This window comes from Macrotis lagotis, chromosome 3 (genome assembly GCF_037893015.1).
Source record: "Macrotis lagotis isolate mMagLag1 chromosome 3, bilby.v1.9.chrom.fasta, whole genome shotgun sequence".
Lineage (NCBI taxonomy): Eukaryota > Metazoa > Chordata > Mammalia > Peramelemorphia > Peramelidae > Macrotis > Macrotis lagotis.
The window spans coordinates 200,285,481-200,306,077 of record NC_133660.1 but is presented as its reverse complement, the minus strand read 5'-3'; positions in this window follow the sequence as shown (position 1 = coordinate 200,306,077).

Genomic DNA, 20,597 nt, shown 5'->3' with positions numbered 1-20,597 from the left:
TTCTTCCCTCCCCCCACATCCCACAGAAGGCAGTTTGTTAGTCTTTACGTGAATGTGATGAGAGAGAAATCATATCCCAAGGAAGAAAAATAAAGTATAAGAGATAGCAAATTTACATAATAATATAAAAATTAAAGGTAATAGTCTTTGGTCTTTGTTCAAACTCGAAAATTCTTTCTCTGGATACAGATGGTATTCTCCATTGAAGATGCCCAAAAATTGTGCCTGATTATTACACTGATGGAATGAGCAGCTCCATTAAAGTTGGTCATCACCCCCATATTGTTGTTAGGGTGTACAATGTTCTTCTAGTTCTGCTCATTATACTTCAGCATCAGTTCATGCAAATCCTTCCAGGTTTCCCTGAATTCCCATCCCTCTTGGTTTCTAGTAGAACAACAATTTTCTATCACATTTGCCATGTAACACAGTTTGTTAAGGCATTCCCCAATTGAAGGATATTCACTTAATTTCCAATTCTTCGACACCACGAACAGTCTGCTATGAATATTTTTGTACAATTGATGTTTTTACCCTTTTTCATAATCTCTTCAGGGTAGACCCAGTCGTGGTATTGCTGGATCAAGTTGCCCTTTAGGCATAAATTCCAAATTGCTCTCCAGAAAGGTTGGATGAGTTCACAGCTCCACCAACAATGTATTAGTGTCCTAGATGCATATCCTTTCTTAATTATTATATTCATTTCAAGTGTTATATTTTAGAAAAAATATACTAATTTGAAATTCATCTAGAGAAATATAATTATGATTATGAGGTATTAAGTAATATGCAAAAGAAAAGCTAATTGAATTAATTAGAGACAATTATTCAAAATAAGAAAATGTTAAATTGATACCAGAATAGCTATTTTTCTAATATTTGCCATGTAGTAAAAGGATAATGTTTGTGTTTTTTTCCTACATAATCTCTAGAGTTAAGAGCTTGGTTGAAAGCTATAAAGATACAAAGGAAAGTTAAATGCAAGGAAAACTTGTCTAAAAGCTAGAATTAGTCAATATCAGAATGAATTTCCTAGAGTTTTAGTGCATTCTCCAAATAAGTCTTTAAGAAAAGATTTGATGATAATCCACTGGGATTCAGCAGGTATTTCTGAGCTGATAGGAATTGAAAAAGTTTGCCGATAAAGTCCCTTTCAATTTTGAGATTCTATGATTTTTGTGACATGTGTACATCAATCAACAATATAATTCTGGTAACCTATTTTTCACATTGCCCTTCTTGTTCTAATACTTCAGGATAATTTTCTTAAATTATTTCTTTTATTATTTTGAGTCTTTTTTATTGGAGCTTTCAGATGGTTCAATTATTCTTATATTTTCTCTTCTTGATCAGTTTTCTAGATTATTTTAAAAGGTGTTTCATATTCCCTTCAATTTTTTAGTTCATAGAATTGTAGAAGGGAAAACCAGTGAAGCTATTAGATAGCAAAAAATAAAATAAAATAAAATATAAAATTCTCGCTTATTTGGTTTTTGCGTATTTCTATGAATTTGTGTTGAACTGGTAGTCATTTGCTGTTACTCTTTTTGATAGGAGAGACTGTTTTTTGTTGTTTTAGTTTCTTCTTCTCAACACAAACCCTAGTCTTTTTTTATTTCATAGCAATTGTCTATAGTTGGGACCTTTTTCTTTGTTTGCTCATTTTTCTTCCTTTCTTTTAATTTTTAGCAGTTCAATATATTTATTTACCTCTACTGAGGTTTAAAAAACCCCTACTTTTTCCCTCTAAGTCACATCTAGGGCCCCTCTGCATCCTGTGCTGGAAATGATTTTACTCCCTAAGAATTGAAGGGTATACCCTCAGTGGTCCCCTGGGCTCAGGAACCAAGAGAGACTTCAGTTTTCCTGTAATTCTTCACAGCCAGCAGTATTCCCATACCACTGCTTCTACTCTCACAGGGTGTGTGTTGGTTCCCTCTTTCCCATGGGTAACATAATTGAGTCTGGTATCCCTTATCAACAGAGATTTCCTTTCTTCCTTACAGACATCAAACTTCCTACACTGTACAGGAGGGAAAAATTCTTTTGCTGAGAGAGTACCCCCACAACCCTGCTGCCACTAATGCTCACCTCTTGTTGTTTTAATGAGATAATCTGAATTTGTTTATATTTCAATCAGCTGACCTGGGAGCTTTTGTATAAGATCTTCTAGTTTTCCCAGGAGGAACACTGTTCTACGACAAATCTTGTGTATTTTTGCTTTTCTATGATCATGCTATAGTGGGTTTTTTTTTTACTTCTTTGTGGAGGAAATTTAGAGAACATAGGATTTGCTCACCTACTCTGACATTTGTACAAAATCCTCTCTGAAGTAACTTTAGGAGTAATATGAAAATGCAAATAGCCAGTCTTCATATTTCACCTCTTACTTTATATTTTGGATTTAAAAAAGTAATGTCTTCCTTGGAAATTCAGAGATGTATAATAAGAATGGAAATAGATTAGCAATAAGAAGATCTGAATAAATGAGAAATACAAAGACATAGAAGGAAACAATAGAATGAGAAAGACAAGAGATGTCTTCACAATTATTGATGAGAATTTCCCAAGCAAAAATTAGCATGATAAAAAATAAAAATTGCAGGGACTTAAGAGCATAAGAGATTGAGACATGGTGACAAAAATAATCCCATAAAAGAATGATGCAAGAAAAATCTTGACATCACCAATAACCAAGATGGCATGGGTACTGAACTAGAGACAGGAATAGTGGAAAATGAAGTCAAGTAAGCTGCAAGGGAGCATTACTAACAATAATATTGTGGGTGGGGTGTAACGAAATTCCATCTGAACTATTTAAAATCCTACTGCTTGATGGTGTTAAAGTGCTACATTCAACATGCCAATAATTTTGGAAAACAGAGCAGTGGTCACTGGACTGGAAAGATCATTTTAACATCCTGATTGTAAAGGTCTTTGCCAAGAAAGGTTCAAAGTACTCAACAATTACACTCATTTCACATGCCAACAAGCTTATGCATAAAATTCTGCAAGTTAGGCATTGGCAATATATGAACCAAGAATTGTCAGAAGAGTAGACTGGTTTTTAACGAGGCAGAGGAACTGGAGATCAAATTGCCAACATTTAATGGATTATTGACAAAGCAAGGGAGTTACAGGGGGAAAAATAATATATATTCTTCTGCTACCTTGAGTAACTCAGGCCTTTAACTGTAAGGATTACTACAAAATGTGGCAAGTCCTCAAAGAGATACCAGATCATCTTGTCTTCTGAGGAAACTGTATATGGGCTAAAAAGAAAGAATTAGAAATAAACATAGAACAAGTAATTGGTTAAGTTTGGGAGAGGAGAATATGATTGTGCATTTCCATATTGGGGCAGTGAAGTCTGGAAAATGAGAATACGATTGTACATTGGTACAGTGGTGCAGCAAATGGAGCACTGGTTCTGGAGTCCTGAGGACATGAGTTCAAATCCATCCTCAGATAATTAATTGCTTAGTTCTGTGACTTTGAGCACTTAATCTCATACCCTTGCAAAAAATGTAGATCTTGTGAAATGCCAGGATGCATGAATCAAAAGTTGGAATTAAGATTGACAGGAAAAAATAACAACATTTTCAGATATACAGAAATTCCACTCTAATGGCAGAAATGACAGAGAATTAAAAAAGACTATTGATGAGTGTGAAAGAGAAGAGTAAAAGTTGACCTAAACTTTAACCTAAAAAAATCCCAAATCAACTAAGCACTTGCTAAGAATTTAAAGGTACATGCTCCTTACTCAAAAGCAGAGAGATGTCACCTTGCCAATAAAGTTTCATAGAGTCAGCCGCAGTTAGATGTTTCAGTAGATAGATAACCAGCTCTGGAGTCAGGAGGAGCTGAGTTCAAATCTGACCTCAGACACTTAATAATAATTGCCTAGCTCTGTGACCTTGGGCACATCACTTAATCCCATTTTCTTAAGTAATTTTTTAAAAAAAGTTTATAGAGTCAAAGCTATGGATTTTTTTCCCAAGTAGCAACATATAATTCTGAGAGTGGGAATATGAGGAAAGCTGGACACCACAGCTTTCCTTTTTGGCTTGTGGTGCTGAGGAAGACTTCTGAGAAATGCTTGGATAGCTTAGATAGCAAGAAGGTCAAATCAGTCAATACAATTAATTCAGACAACTCATTGGAAGGTCAAATACTGATGCTAAAGTTTAAATACTTTGACCACACAATAAGAATATGGGATTCATTGAAATAAGTCCAATATTGGAGAAGATTGAAGGTAGAAGAAAAAGAGGACAGAGAATAGTATCGTAGAAACAATGAGCATGAATTTAGATTGAGTCAGAGAAGTAATGTAGGATACAAAAGTCTAGTAGGCTATAACTGATAGGACCAAAAGGTGAATTGCATGACTAAATGATTAAACAAGAACAAGAGATCATGAATAGAATCTAAGAGATTGATGAATCAATGGAATTCAAATAAAAATACATGATATTTTAATGACATTCATAAATTGATGTCTATTATGTGTTGATACAACAAACCCAATTATTTTTCATAGTTCATTGTCTTATAGGTATTATTCTCTTTCTTTTGTTGAGATGCACAAAGAAGTTTGAAGTTAATGCACTGAATTTTCTATATTTACTAAAAAATACACCTTCTGTTGTTATGTAAATCTGTTTAGTCTTTAAAATACTTAAAGCAAATAGGATAGTATTACAAAAGCATAGAAATCAAATGATCTGAATCCAAATTCCAATTCTGACAACTCATTAATCTTCTGTTTTGATTGGTTTCCCCATCAGGATATTTGTAAGTAATAAGTATGGACTATGATATCTAATTTCCCATAGACCATCAAATGCTATCATACTAATATATTTGCCTTCTTTACAACAAAACAATTTTATTAGCAATTTTCAAAAACATTACCATGTAACTATACATTATAATATCAGTGCCAAGCCCTTGTCATTCCTTTATGGCATGATTTCCATAACTGTTTCTTGTTTAAAGTGAAACAGAATGGAAATTGTATTTACACATGTAAGTGTGTGTATATTTTAATAGAAGTTCTCTACTTAATTTAGAAAAGTCCATTTGGCTTACTATTAATATTCCTTTTTTGGATTAGTAAGAACCCATTCATTTGCTGTAATCTCAATGAGTTAATTGTTGTAAATGTTTTCTTATTAAGTTTTGCTTTCAGAATACAAGGAAATTCCATTTTATTTAAACGCAGATATCTCTTTCCTAGATTTATGCTCATTGAATCTTTCATAGAAGGGGCAAAAAAAAATCTGTTTTCACCTTCCACCACTACCTCACTATGACATCAAGATTCAAGCTTGAAGCTCTTAGTCTTTATGTTTATTAGTTCCAAAGAAAATTTTGATATCATTGGAGAAAATTTCCATGTGATAAATAAGCTTTTTGATGTCTGTTTTGATGGAACTATATAGTTGATATTATCTATGTATCTAAAGGGATTCCTACAATGTTTCAGTTGCATTCTGTAAACTTGGAGTTATGCTTATTTCAATTTAGGAAGCATTATAATGGATATAAGACTAGGCAAATCCATCATGAACTTAAATAGACTCCCTGAAAAATACCATATTTCATATGAATTGTTTTGGACATTATTGCATTAGTGGAATGTGTTAAATATCATTACCACATTTTTCCCCATCTTTTTCAATTGTATTTAAAGAGAAACAGACCTGGTAGCAAATTACTTACCACTATTATTATTTTATATTTAATGTTCCAAGGTCTATTGCACAGGTGGGTAAATTTATCAATTTGGGGGTAATAAAATTAGGCTATACATTAAGCCTCTGAAGGCTGATCCATTAGAAGATAAGAAAATGGGAATGAGACAGACATCATATTTTATCATCAACATTCTCATATTATTATCTCATTTTAAAAAAGGAAATTCAGATATAAATGAACAAGTCACTGTCCTGCTATTGCTCTTATTTATTATTCTGTGAATTTTGTCATTTTTCATACAACTTCAGTATCAAAGAGGGCAACAAGGATGATATATCACTGATTCAATCTTATTATTATCTTTTCAATAATACTCACTTGCATTTTCACTCAAGGTCTCTCATAGTGCTCTTTATATACCATGACACTTAATCATTTTAACTTGAATTTTGAATCCTATGTACAGATTTACAAACCTTCAAATATGCTTGCATTTAATAATAATCTCATAGTGATACTAAGAACATAAAAAGTGTACTGGCTTTTGTATCCTACAAATAGACTAGACAGTCCTGTTTAAACCTTTTTTTCCTCCCTCTGGAAAAATTTGCTTCCAATCTTAAAAAGGCATCCTGGGAAGGCAGATGTTATCTATTTCCTTAATGTTCTCAAATCTGCTTCCAGTTGCTGCTTCTGTTTTCTGCTGAAGGGGTTCAATTCCATTATTTATGATGGGACCTATTCAAATGCCAAAAGCATAAATAGAAGTCAGTGTTGCACGAGGTGATAGAGGAAGGGAAGACTCTATGAAAAGGTATATTATTGTGATTACTAATGGCCTCTTCCCAGTATGAATCTTCTTTTCAGGGTGTGGGACTGTCTTTGAAATCAACAGGAACTCCACATGTCGAGGCAGAGATGAATGCTGGGAGTATAGAACCTGCTATTATTCTCAAAGCATCCTGGGAAGTGTCAGAAAGGATTTTGGGAACATCAGTCAAAATGATGAGTTGCAAGGATTTCGATGTGAGCCATGGTAATGAGAAGTGTTACTTCTCTTGCCATAGATAGAACACTGACTTTTTATTCCTCTACTATGTTTTTTTCTCCCTCCAAGAAAAGTGTCTTTTATGAGAAAATCAAACTGGCCTCGTCTCCTAGTCAAATGTTCCTCACAGAAAAAAATGAAGCTTTTTTGTTAAATTATAGAAACATTGAAAGATTTATGATTCTGCTGTACAAAATCCTTTTGTTTTAAATAGTTGCCATTTTCCATGAAGAAATCAGACACCTTGTTGGTGTTTTCTTATAGTAAACATAAGGTCACTGAAAGGAAACAGGCTAGATGAAAGATCACCATAGTATTAAATTACTTCCATCTGCAAACACTGTAAATCTCTAGACATAAAAAGAGAAGTTATGCATAGAACACTGAAGTGTCTTGCTTTTGGACTTGAAAAAATTTCTCTGCTAAGGACTTTATTCTACTGCCAAGATTAAAAAACACAAAGTCGTGACTCAGTAACTGGGCCATGTCCGAAGTGTTCTACAGTAGAAGCACATCTCTCTTTTCCACCATTATCAAACTATCAATTTTGTCCTGAAATAGTGATATGAGTTTTATTTTTTTGGAAATATGTTACTCATAATATTGATCTAATGAAATTTAGGGAAATTCTTTGAAGAATATGAAACTACATTTTTAAGACCATAACTTAGGACTTTAGTTCAGGAAATTAGAAAACACCTCTGAGATGTCATCAGGTCCAACCCTATCATTATAGAGTTGAGGAACTTGAGATCTTGAGAAGCAAAAGACTTGTCAAGGGTTACATAGCTATGTCAAAGGTAGGAACTGAATCATTGTTCCTGATTCCAAGTGCAGCATTTTACCCATTATCTAAACTATCATTATACCAGATGTCTCTTTACTGATTATAAATTATTCATGGTCTTGGTCTTAAGTCAAAGCAGTATCTGTTAGACAGTAACATATTCTAAATATGTTATTTTAAATATAAAAATGAAATGGGGGTGAAAAGGGATTAGATTTGAAATTTCATGGATATCAGAAATTCTCAATCAGTAGATATCTCTCTTACTGATTATAAACTATTTGGGGTCTAGGGCTTAATTCCAATCAGCATAGGTGGTTACTTTGAGGTTGGTTACTTATATCCTACTTATTATTTTATATTTAATGTCCCAAGGGCTATTGCACAGGTGGTTAAATTTATCAATTTTGGAGTAATAAAATTAAAAATAAATTATTTAAAATATGCAAGCCCTTTAAGATTTATGTTTTCTATAAATTTGACAAGAATAAAATCCACCAAGGAATATGGACACTTACTCTACAAATCAATATTAGAATTATTTTTACTAAGCGTCTAAGTTCTTTGTCAAAAGTCACATAGCTCTCAATAACTCCAGAACTTTCTATCCATTAATTCACACTTCTAGAAGAGTAAGTAGAATAAACAAAAAAAAATAAATCATGGTATAATATTGGAATGAAATTTACAGTTTACACTATCCAGAAAGATCAATTTCCAAATTGCAATCAAAGCAGAGGAATTGACAAGATCACTTACTACATTGCAGAAAGAGGATTCAAAGAGGATTTCGTTTCAATCAAAGCAGTGTACTTTCATTGTACTATATTTCCCCATCATCAATATTCTTTAAATGACAATGTTTGTTCCATTTTTTTTGATAGGACCTTTTTCATTTAAGAGAGGTATCAGTGAATATCACTTTGTTTAGTAAATATTGCTTACTTTTCCAGTATAAAGCCAACAAAATTGAAATTCAGATTAATATATGTGGCAGAAAATCTTGGATATTTGATATTGTAAGATATATCCAACTGTCATAACATGTGGGCACTATATTCCAAGGAGACAAAATGGTAGAGAATAATAAAGTTATAATAACTGATGATAAATACTCTGTAAGAGTTCATGTGAGTGATTGGTGTTATTTTTATATTCCAATCTACTTTATGGAACCAAAAGCATTTAATTTTGATGTAACTATGAATTCATTACTATCTTTACCTTTTCATGTAATGCATTTGCATTGGATTATCATGACAACCCTGAGTGACTTATTATAAGTATTGTTAATATTGCAGTTATTATTCTAATTTTGTATGAAAGCTATTTTCCAGAAAAAGTTGTTAGTTATCCATGCTTATATAATTGGTAAGTGTCAGATTTGATGCTTAAATGCAGTTATGCTGACTCCCATGTTTTGTGTCTTGATAGCTATTGTATAACATCATCTGTTGACAGAAGGATGTAGAAGACTTAAGCCAATATCAGACATGCATTCTGCCTTTGGATTCTAAGTCTATGCCAAAAGCTCTGCTACTCTAATGTGATTCTCATAGAAATATATAAACTATAGAAGAATAAATAGGAAGATGAAGCAATGAGGGGAAAGACTGTCTATTCAGTGAGTTAGCAATTGCTTTTTCACCATCATTAGCCTTTACTAAAGGGAAAAAGTAATAAGAGTTTCAAATAATGATGCAGACTTTGGAAACATTGGTTACAGGTTCTCTCTGGCTACTTTCCAGGCAGCCTGAACATATTAGCTGAGAGATCATCAAAAGGAAACACCTTTGCAGTCTATATCATAACTCCCAAGAGCCCTGGCTACATGTTTCAAAATTCCAGAAGGTTGCCTGGAAAAATCATAAAACCAGAAGCTCTCTATGATTCTCACTTTGATTAGATCTTCCTCTCAGCTTCTGAAGAAGGGAAAGATAAAAGCTTATATTGAGAAAAGTTCTGACTGCTTCAAAAGAAATACATGTGGTTTGCCCACAGTAAGAAGTTTTCCTAAAAAAGAGGACAGCTGTTGCTGAAGGAGGATCTAAATCTCTGTGGTCAAGAGCTCAAGGCCACTAATTTGGAGTTTTAGAGGTTTCTAAGCTGACTATTTAGAAACAAACCTCATACGCTTGATCCTCATTTTCCTCCAGCTGTGACTCACATTCCGTGACTCTAGTCTAACCCAAAGGAAGCAAGTATTTTCCTTATTTTACTCCTATCATATCAGCCACCTAATTGGAGGAGAATTATCTTCCTCTGAGAATAAAGATTTCTCTTTTGTCATTCCAAGGGTGAGAGGGAGGAATCTTCCAAATTTCAGGAGCATGAGTTATTTTTTTTAATTATAAAGATTATATTTATATTGAGTTTTACAATTTTTCCCCTAATCTTACTTCCCTCCCCCCCACAGAAGACAATTTGCCAGTCTTTACATTAATCCAAACTGAAGGTGATGAGAGAGAAATCATATTCTTAAGCAAGAAACATAACTATAAGAGATAACAAGATCAGACAATAAGATATCACTTATGTTTTTCCTAAATTAAATGTAATAGTCCTTGATCTTTCTTCAAACTTCATAGTTCTTTCTCTGGATACAGATAGTATTCTCCATTGCAGACAACCCCAAATTGTCCCTGATTGTTGCACTGAGTGAATGAGTGACTCCATCAAGGTTGATCATCACCACCATGTTGCTGTTAGGGTATACAGTGTTTTTCTGGTTCTGCTCATCTCACTCAGCATCAGTTCATGCAAATCCCTCCAGGTTTCCCTGAATTCCCATCCCTCCTGGTTTCTAATAGAATAGTGTTTCATGACATACAAATACCACAGTTTACTTAGCCATTCCACAATTGAAGGAAATTTACTTGATTTCCAATTCTTTGCCACCACAAACAAGACTGCTATGAATACTTTTGTATGAGTGATGTTTTTATCCTTTTTCATCATCTCTTCAGGGTATAGATCCAGTAGTGGTATTGCTGGATCAAAGGGTAGGCACATTTTGTTGCCCTTTGGGCATAGTTTCAAATTGTTCTCCGGAAAGGTTGGAGGAGTTCATAGCTCCACCAACAATGTAATAGTGTCCCTGATTTCCCACAACCCTTCTAAAAATGATCATTATACTTTCTGGTCATACTGGTTAATCTGAAAGCTGTGAGGTGGTACCTCAGAGAAGCTTTAATTTGTATTTCACTAATAAATAATGATTTAGAGCAATTTTTCATATGACTATGGATTGCTTTGATCTCCTCATCTGCAAATTGCCTTTGCATATCCTTTGACCATTTGTCAATTGGAAAATGGCTTTGTTTTTTTTTTAAATTGACACCATTTTCTGTATATTTTAGAAATGAGTCCTTTGTCAGAAACATCAGTTGTGAAGATTGTTTCCCAGTTTACTGCATTTCTTCTGATCTTGGTTACAGTTGTTTTGTCTATGCAAAAGCTTTTTATTTTAATGTAACTGAAATCATCTATTTTGTTTTTAGTCATGTTCTCCATCTCTTCCTTGGTCATACACTGCTTCCCTTTCCATAGATTTGACAGGTAAACTACTCCTTGCTTTTCTAGTTTGCTTATAATATTGTTTTTTGTGTCTAAATCCTGATTCCATTTTGATCTTATCTTGGTATAGGGTGTGAGGTGTTGGTCAAATCTCAGTTTCTTCAATACTAACTTCCAATTTTCCCAGTGGTTTTTATCAAAGACAGTTTTTAACCCAAATAGCTGGAATCTTTGGGTTTATCAAACAGCAGATTACTATAATCGTTTCCTGCTATTGAACCTCATCTATTCCACTGATCCACCACTCTATTTTTAGTAGACCAGATACTTTTGATAACTGATGCTTTATAATTTAATTTTAGATCAGGTGGGGCTAAGCCTCCTTCTTTTGCACTTTTTTTTCATTAAATCCCTGCAAATTCTTGACTTTTTATTTCTCCATATGAATTTACTTACAACTTTTTCTAAATCAGTAAAGTAATATTTTGGAATTTTGATTGGTAGGGCACTACACAGGTAGTTTAAGTTTGGTAGAATTATCATTTTTATTATATTAGCTCTACCTATCCATGAGCGGTTGATGTTTTCCCAGTTTTTAAAACTAATTTTATTTGCATGAGAAGCGTTTTGTAATTGTTTCCAAAAAGTTTCTCAATCTGCCTCAGCCAACAGACCCCCAGGTTAACATTGTTTGAGGTTACTTTGAATGGGATTTTTCTTTCTAACTCTTTGTGCTGTATCTTGCTAGTCATATATAGAAAAGTTGAGAATTTATGAGTTTATTTTATATCCTTCAATTTTTCTGAAGTTGCTAAATGTTTCCAGTAGCTTTATGGATGATTTCTTGGGATTCTCTAGGTATGCCATCATGTCATCTGCAAAGAGTGAGAGTTTTGTCTGTCTTCCTTCCCAATTTTAATTCCTTCAATTTCTTTTTCTTCTCTTACTGCTGAAGCTAAAATTTCTAATATGATAGTGAATAATAGTGAAGATAATGGGTATCCTTGTTTCACCCCTGAGCTTACTGGAAATGCCTCAAGCCTATACCCATGGAATTTAATGCTTGTTGATGGTTTCAGATCACTACTGTTTATTACTCTAAGGAACAGTCCATTTATTCCTACATTAGATCTAGTGTTTTTAGTAGGAATGGGTGCTGTATTGTGTCAAAACCTTTTTCAGCATCTATTGATATGATCATATAATTTCTGATAGGTTTGTTGTTTATATAATTAATTATACTAACAGTTTTCCTAATATTGAACCAATCTTGTATTCCTGGGGTAAATCCTACTTAATCATAATGTATTATCCTAGTGATAAGTTGTAATCATTTTTCTAAGATTTTATTTAAGATTTTTGCATCTATATTCATCAGGGAGATGGGTCTAAAATTTATTTCTTTGTTTTAGCTCTTCCTGGTTTAAGTATCAATACCATATTGGTGTCATAGAAAGAGTTACACATTTTTTTGTCTTCCCCTATTTTTCCAAAGAGTTTATATAGAATTGGAACAAAATTGTTCCTTAAATGTTTGGTAGAATTCACTTGCAAATTCATCAGACCCTGAAGTTCAATGATTGCTTGTTGAATTTTTTTTCTGAGATAAGGTTGTTTAGGCATTTAATCTCGTCTTCATTTAACTTGAGCAATTTATATTTTTATAAATATTTGTCCATTTCACTTAGATTATCAAATTTATTGGCATAGAGCTACCCAAAACAATCCCAAATTATTACTTTATTTCCTCCTCATTGGTGGTGAGTTCACCTTTCTCATTTATGATGCTAGCAATTTGCTTTTCTTCCTTCTTTTTTTAAATTAAATTGACCAGAGGTTTATCAATTTTATTGGATTTTTCATTAAACCAACTCTTGGTTTTATTTATTAATTCAATAGATTTTTTGCTTTTGCTCTTATTAATTTCTCCTTTAATTTTTATAATTTCAAATTTGGTATTTAATTGTGACTTTTTAATTTGTTCCTTCTCTAATTTTAGTTACATATTTAGTTCATTGATGTCCTCTTTCTCTAATTTATTCATGTAAGCATTTAAAGATATAATATATCCCCTGGCAGCCATTTTGAGTGAATCCCATAGGTTTTCATATGTTATTTCATTATTGTCATTATCTAGGATGAAATAATTAATTCTTTCCATAATTTCTGTTAAAAGAAACAGAGTTATAAAGATTAATTTACCTAAGAGCACAAACTAATAAGTGGTGGCATGTAATAATAATTAGACCTTTGGTAATATTTAATTTGATATCGCTATGAGGAAGAGTGAAAGATCTTTAAGAAAACCAAGGTAGGAAAACTTACTGTCATAAACCAAATATACCCAGAGAGTTGCTGAAGACAAAATAATTTTGAGAGTATTAATATCTATATTTTCAAAACAACTTACCTTCTTTAATTCATTTTCCCTCCATCCCACCATCAAAAAGAAAAGATAGGATGGGGAACTACATTCTTACACCTAAAAAAATATTATTGAATATAATATCTAACCATTGAGTATATGTCCTTGCTAATGATAAGAGACAGAAGCAGGTTTGTGCAGAAGTTAACATTTATATAATCATATAATTGAGAGATAAGGGGAATTCAAAATCCCACAGGCTTATTGTTGATTTTTTAAAAATTATTTATAAAAGGAAAAAACTCCTTAAAGGTTTCTTCTCAATTAGGCATCTCTCCCATCTATTTCTCCTTTGACCCTTCAATGTATAGAAAGATCTTATATTCTCTATATTTTGATCAGTTTGTGATTTCAGGAATGTTTGGGTAAGTCAGATGTATGGACTCATGCTTAGTCCATTTTGTTTCATGAACCTGAAGCATAAATTGCATCCTCCTTTGAAATCAGTAACTTCATTTTCATCAGAAATTCTTATTGCCTCACGATGAATTATCCTTGTGGACACAGGAATTCCAATGGACCTTTGCTCCTCAATTCATGTCTTCAATTCCCTCTCTCAGAATTAGGTCATTTGACTAACTAGTCTCTCATGTCCTTCTTTTGCCTGGGAATTTGCAGTAGGGTTTCTTCTTTCAGGAACCAGTCTCTGTTTGTTTTATCAGCTGGAGGAGGATGAAAGCAATGTTCAGCAATACAATTTCCATTCCTTTTTTGCAAACTGGATCACTTTTAACTTAAATTCAGCACTGCACAAAAATCTTTTGTGAGTCATTTCTGGGCAGAATATGGCAAAACATAGCCTAGTAGAGCCGTAACAAAAGTTAAACAATAAGCACAAAGACAACAAGAGTGGAAAAAGGAGGAAATGCTAATAAAAAACCTACAACCACTGTGTAAGACACTCCCAGTTTTTAGACTCCAATTTTCTTTGAAAAAAGTGCATCTTATACATGGGGAATTAGAGTAACTGTAAATAGATTGTTCTTAGAAAATGTTTATAGTCTACATCATATCCATACACATTTTTATGAACAATATTAATGAGTAAGTAAATATATGAGTCCATAGTTGTCAATATTTGCTCTTCAATAATTATTTCTAAATTTTCCCAAACATTTGATATTCTATCCTCTTTCAGATATTTTGAAAATCTATCCCTTAATATATTCAAAGTTATCTCAAATCAAAGATGACAATATGGAGGCAGGAGTTCCCAGAATCTCTTCCCAGAACACTCCAAATGTCATAAAATTATGATGCTAACCAAACTCTACAGAGACAGAATACATAGAAAGACTGAGTGAAACAATTTTACTACCCAAGACAACTTGGAAGATCTGTGGGGGGGAAAATGTATTTAATTTGACTGGGGTTAGAAAGAGCCTCAGCACAGCCTGCCTTCATCAAACCAGCTTCAGCCTGGAAAACCTGGAGTACCTGGGTCCTTGGCTGGGTCCATGTCAGTGGGAGGAGTTTCCAGATCTATCAGCCCAGGGATCTCCAAGGAAAGCATAGAATGTTAGTGGGTGACACACCAGAGTGAGCTCTGAGTCCAGATTAGCCCACATTTCAAGGCAGTGCCACCCCAGGAAGCTGCAAAGCTTTCCAGCAGCTATTTCCAGAGAGCTCAGCCCACAGACAGCAAGGGGATTGGGAGAGACTGAAGAGGTCTATCTACTATGGCTAGGACAGAACTCTGTGGCTTTGAATTCTGGAGTGGTAGTATCCCCCAAATCCCCAAAACCTTTGGAAGTACATTAAAATCAGGTCATATTTGGGAAAATGAGCAAACAAAAGGACAAAAAGAATCAAACCAAAAAAACTGCTTTGGTTTCGTGGAGGATCAAAATATACACTCAGAATATGACAAAGTCAAAATTTTTGTATCCAAAAACCTTCAAGGAAAATAGAAATTGGGCTCAGGCTATAGAAGAGCTCAGAAAAAAAAAAAAAAACTTTTAAAAGCAAGTAAGGGAGGTAAAGGAAAAATTGGGAAGAGAAATGAGAGTGATGTAGGAAAATCATGAAAATCAAATCAACAGCTTGGTGAAGAAGATACAAAAAAATATAGAACAAAATAACTTGTTAAAAACCTTAGGTCAGGTTGAAAAAGCAATCTCAAGATGGCAGCATAAAGCCAACATATTCCTGGAGCTTTGCCCTACCAAAGATAAATGAAGCCTCTAATCTGACATTCAAGGTATAGATCTCATCAAGAAAAAGAGGAGATTCCAAGAAGTTTTCAATGGAAGGCATCATGGGGGATCTTCAGTCTTTTAAGGGGGAAGTAAAACACAGGAAGTAGGAAATTGGGAAAACTGGATGGAGGCTCTTATCCACAAAGCAATCCAGGTCCTAATAGCAGAGGTCCCAGCAACTAGACAGTAATGCAGCATGGAGGATTGCAACCCCAAACAAAATCTAAATCCTGGGAAAACTAGGGCAAAAGACACTGGGTCGAGAAAACCCACTGCTAGATCAGAGGCTGTATATAAAAGAGGAAAAAACCTCTTCAAAGGCAATGCCTGGACTACATAGACACCATCCTTGGCCAACAATAAGCTGGGGATCCAACCCTAGAAAAAAAAGCTTGGATCTATACTCCTAGGAACAGAGCTAAAACAACAAAAATGAACAAAAAATCTAAGAGTACTCATTATAGAAAACTACTTTACAAACAAGGCGGATAGAAATGCCATGTCAGCATAAGAAACTAGTGAAAAATCACTCACAGAGGAAGTAACAAAACATTCTATAAATTGAACTCAAATACAAAAGTTCATCAAAGAGCTTAGGAAAGAATGTAAAAACCAAAGAAGATAAGAAGAAGAAAAATGGAAAAAAATGAAAGTCATGCAGGTAAATTATGAAAAATTGACCAGAGAATTTAACACCTTAATAAAGAAAACAGAAAATGTAACTGAAGAAAATAAAACACTAAAAATTAGAATTGAACAAATAAAAAATCAATGAACTTATGAGTCTGTAAGATTCCATCAAACAAAACAAAAAGGGTAAAAAATATTAAAGAAAATATGAGGTACCTTTTGGGGAAAACAAACGACCAGGAAAATAGGTTCAGAAGAGACAATTTATGAATCACCTGACTACCAGAAAACCTAGATTTAAAAAAGAACCTAGAAATCATCATGCAGGAAATTATAAGAGAAAATTGGCCAAATCTGCTAGAAAAAGACAACATAACGATTGAAAGAATACATAAAACCCCTCCAGAAAGCTATCCTGGGATCAAAACCCCTAGGACTATTATATCCAAATTCCAGATCTCTCAAATAAAAGAGAGAATGTTGAAAGCAGCAAAAAGAAAATAATTCAAATACAATGTAAGCATAATCACACTCATACAGGACCTATCAGTCTCAACAATGAAAGATCAGAAAACCCAGAATGGCATATATCAGAGAGCAAAGGACCTGGGATCACAATTCAGAATATACTACCCCTGCAAAATTCAGCATATATTGTCAGAGAAAAAGATGAATGTTCCATGAAATAGAGAACTTCTAGAGTTTCCTGACACAAAGACCAAACCTGAACAGAGAAATCAATCACCAAATACTAGACTTAAGATATACATATAAAGGTAAATGGAAAGGGAAAGGAAAAAACAGCACAAAACAAAAAAAAGTGATGATCAAGATCATCAAATTTTATAAAACCCTAATAAAAAAGATATATCACTTCTAATTCTTGAGAACTTAACTTCTCTTAGGATAATTAAAGGGTCAAATATAATTGAAGAGATTGGCCTCAGAAGGTATAGGTATAGTTGGGTCTTGTCTCTCCATTGAATACATCCAAGCTGACATCACAATGTTTGAGACAAAAAACAGGGGTGTTCACTTTAAATTTAAGTGCTGACAAGCTTAGCACTTTGTCTAAAGAGGGTATCATAAATTGGGTTGTCCTGAGTCAGTATCTCCCATAACTTACAATCATTTGTAAAGTTCTCTGGTGAGACCTTCAAAGCCTACCAGTACTTAGAGATCTTTAAGATTTTTGTAGTTAATTAGATCAGGGTTTAATTTAATCAGTGATTCATTTTAACAAGGGGTAAAGAACCCTGGGTGTGGGGCAGTATATTGTGAGAGAAAATGCTTCACTTAACAAGAGGTTAGTACCCTGTTGGTGGGAAGGGGGCTAAAGTGTGAAAGAAAATGGGCCTGGGGGGGAGGGGCACAAATAATTCATGAAATGATTTGCCTTTGGATGAGAATTTGGCTCATGAGGAAGATTGTGTATCTTCTGAGGGTACTTGAAAAGGTGGCAAGGTAAAAAATATGATTATAATTATAATTTGTTATGAGACATTGCTGCTTATCAATCAATCAAGCAAGCAGTCTTTGATGATACCTGGTTAACAATATGAGCTTATCAAGCAAAAAAATAATTGGATGTAATTGAGGATTCTTGAATAATAGTACTGGAGCTATAAATAACACCAGAGAAAGAGGCACAAAGATATATAATTTTAAGGGAAAGAAGGGAGGATACGAATGTTGAGTAAATTCTATTCAATAGATTTGGTCCAGAGAGGGAATAAGATACATTTTCACTTAGTTTTAAAAAATCTGTCCTAATATACAGTGAAGGGAGGGGCAGGGGAAAGGGAAAGATAAGGGAAGAAGGGACAGATAAAAGGGAAGTTAAAAATATAAGTGAAAATGAACTGAAAGTTAACTTTTAAAAGAAAAGTCAAAGGGGAATGGGAGTAAAATTTTGGTGAGGAGGAATAAGCGGAATGGAAAGAGAAAAATATAAATGGAGAAAGGCAGCACAGAGGGAAATATAGAATTAATTAACTAAACTGTAAATGTAAATGAGATGAACTGTCTCATCAAACAGAAGCAGATAACAGAAGGGATTAAAAACCACAAACCTACAAACCAGAAACCTAGAGATCCTGATCCCAGATAAAGCAAAACCAAAAATCAGTCTCATCAAAAGGGAAAAGGAAGGAAACTATATTTTCTTAAAAGGCACCATTGGTACAATGAATTTATCTTTATTAACCATGTGTGCATCTAGTGGTATAAGAAAAGCTGAATTACAATGAGACCTAGATAACTAAACTTTAATAATGGGGGGCCTCAATCTCCCTCTCTCAGAACTAGCTAAATCTAAGGACAGAGGAGATCTATGAATTTGGTATATAACTAAAAAAGCTAGATAAAGAACCGAGTAAAGATCCTCAATTAAATAAACAAATTAGAAATTCTGAAAATCAAGGAAGAGCTTAATAAAATTAAGGAAGAAAACAATTGATCTCATAAATAAAACTAAGATTTTGTTTTATGAAAAAGCCAATAAATTAAGCAAACCTCTGGTTAATCTGTTTACAAAGAAGAAAGAAGAAAAACAAATTGCCAGTATCAAAAATGAAAAGGGTGAACTAACTCATAAGGAGGAAATTAAAGAGACAGTTCAGAGCTACTTTGCCCAACTATATGACAATAAATTGGATAACTTGAGTGAAATGGGTGAATTTTTGCAAAAGTATTTACAGAAATCTCTGCCCAGACCAACAGAAGAGGAAATAAATTACTTAATTTTAGAAAAAAAATTGAAGAAACTATCAAAAAATCCTTAAATAAATGTCTCCAGACCCAGATGGATTTACAAAAGAATTCTACCAAACATTTAAGAAAGAATTAATTCCTATTCTACATAAAGTATTTTTAAAAATAGAAGAGAAGGAGTTCTGCCAAAGTCCTTTTATGACACCAACATGGTGCTGAATACCCAAATGAGGAAGAACCAAAACAAAGAAAATAATAGTCCAATCTCCCTAATGAATATTGATAAAAAAAATCTTAATTAAAATCTTAGCAATGAGACTATAATAAGTTATTACTAGGCCCATGATCAGGGAAGATTTATACCAGGTAAGCAAAGATGTTCAATATTAGGAAAACCCAACATATTTGAACATATTAATAATAATTAATTATTAATAATTAATAATAAAATCAAAAGAAATAATATTACTATCTCAATAGATGCTGAAAAAATCTTTGATAAAATTCATCATTCCTATAAAAACCACTAGAAAGTTTAGGAATAAATGGAGCTTTCCATAAAATTATGTATAGTATCTATTTAAAAGCAACAACAAATATTATATGTAATAGGAATAAATTTGGAACATTTCTAATAAATTCAGGCACGAAACAAGGATGCCCATTATCACCATTGCTATTCAATATAGTATTAGAAATGTTAGCTGTAGCAGTAAAAGAATAAAAAGAAAATGAAGGAATCAAAATTGGCAATGAAGAAGTAAAGTTATCACTCTTTTCAGATGATGTGGTGATATACTGAGAAAAAATCATCTGAAAATCTCCTTGAAACACAACAAATTTGACAAAGTAGCAGGATATAAGATAAATCCAAATAAGATATCAGGTTTTCTATATATAAGCAATAAACCCCAAGGGCAAGAGGTAGAAAGAGAAATTCCATTTAAAGAAACTATAGAAAACATTAAATACTTGGGAATATACTTCCCAAGACAAACCCAGAAACTGTATGAACAAAACTATAAAGCACTTCTCATCCAAATAGTCAGATCTAAATAATTAGAAAAACGTCAAGTGCTCACAGATAGATCGAGCTAATATAATCACAATGACAATTCTAACCAAATTAAATTACTTATTCAGTGCCATACCAATCAAACCAGAAAATAATTACCAAGAAAAAAATAGAAACAAAATTCATCTGGAACACAAAAGATCAAGAAGAGCAAGGGAATTGATGAAAAAAATACAAAGGAAAGTGGTCTAGTTCTAACTAGCTCCAAAACTAGAAAAGGTTTTTTTCCAAAAAGGCAGTAATCAAAACTATCTGGTACTGTTTAAGAAAAAGAGTCATGCATCAGTGGATTAGGATAAATTCAAAAGGTACTGCAGTAAATGAATACAGAAATCTACTATTTGACAAACTGAAATACATCAGCTTCTGGGACAAGAACTCTATATTTGCCAAAAATTGTTGTGAAAACTGGAAAATAGTATGGAAAAAACTAGACATAGATCCACATCTCATACCCTATACTAAAACAAAGCCAAAATGGATACAGGATTTAGACATAA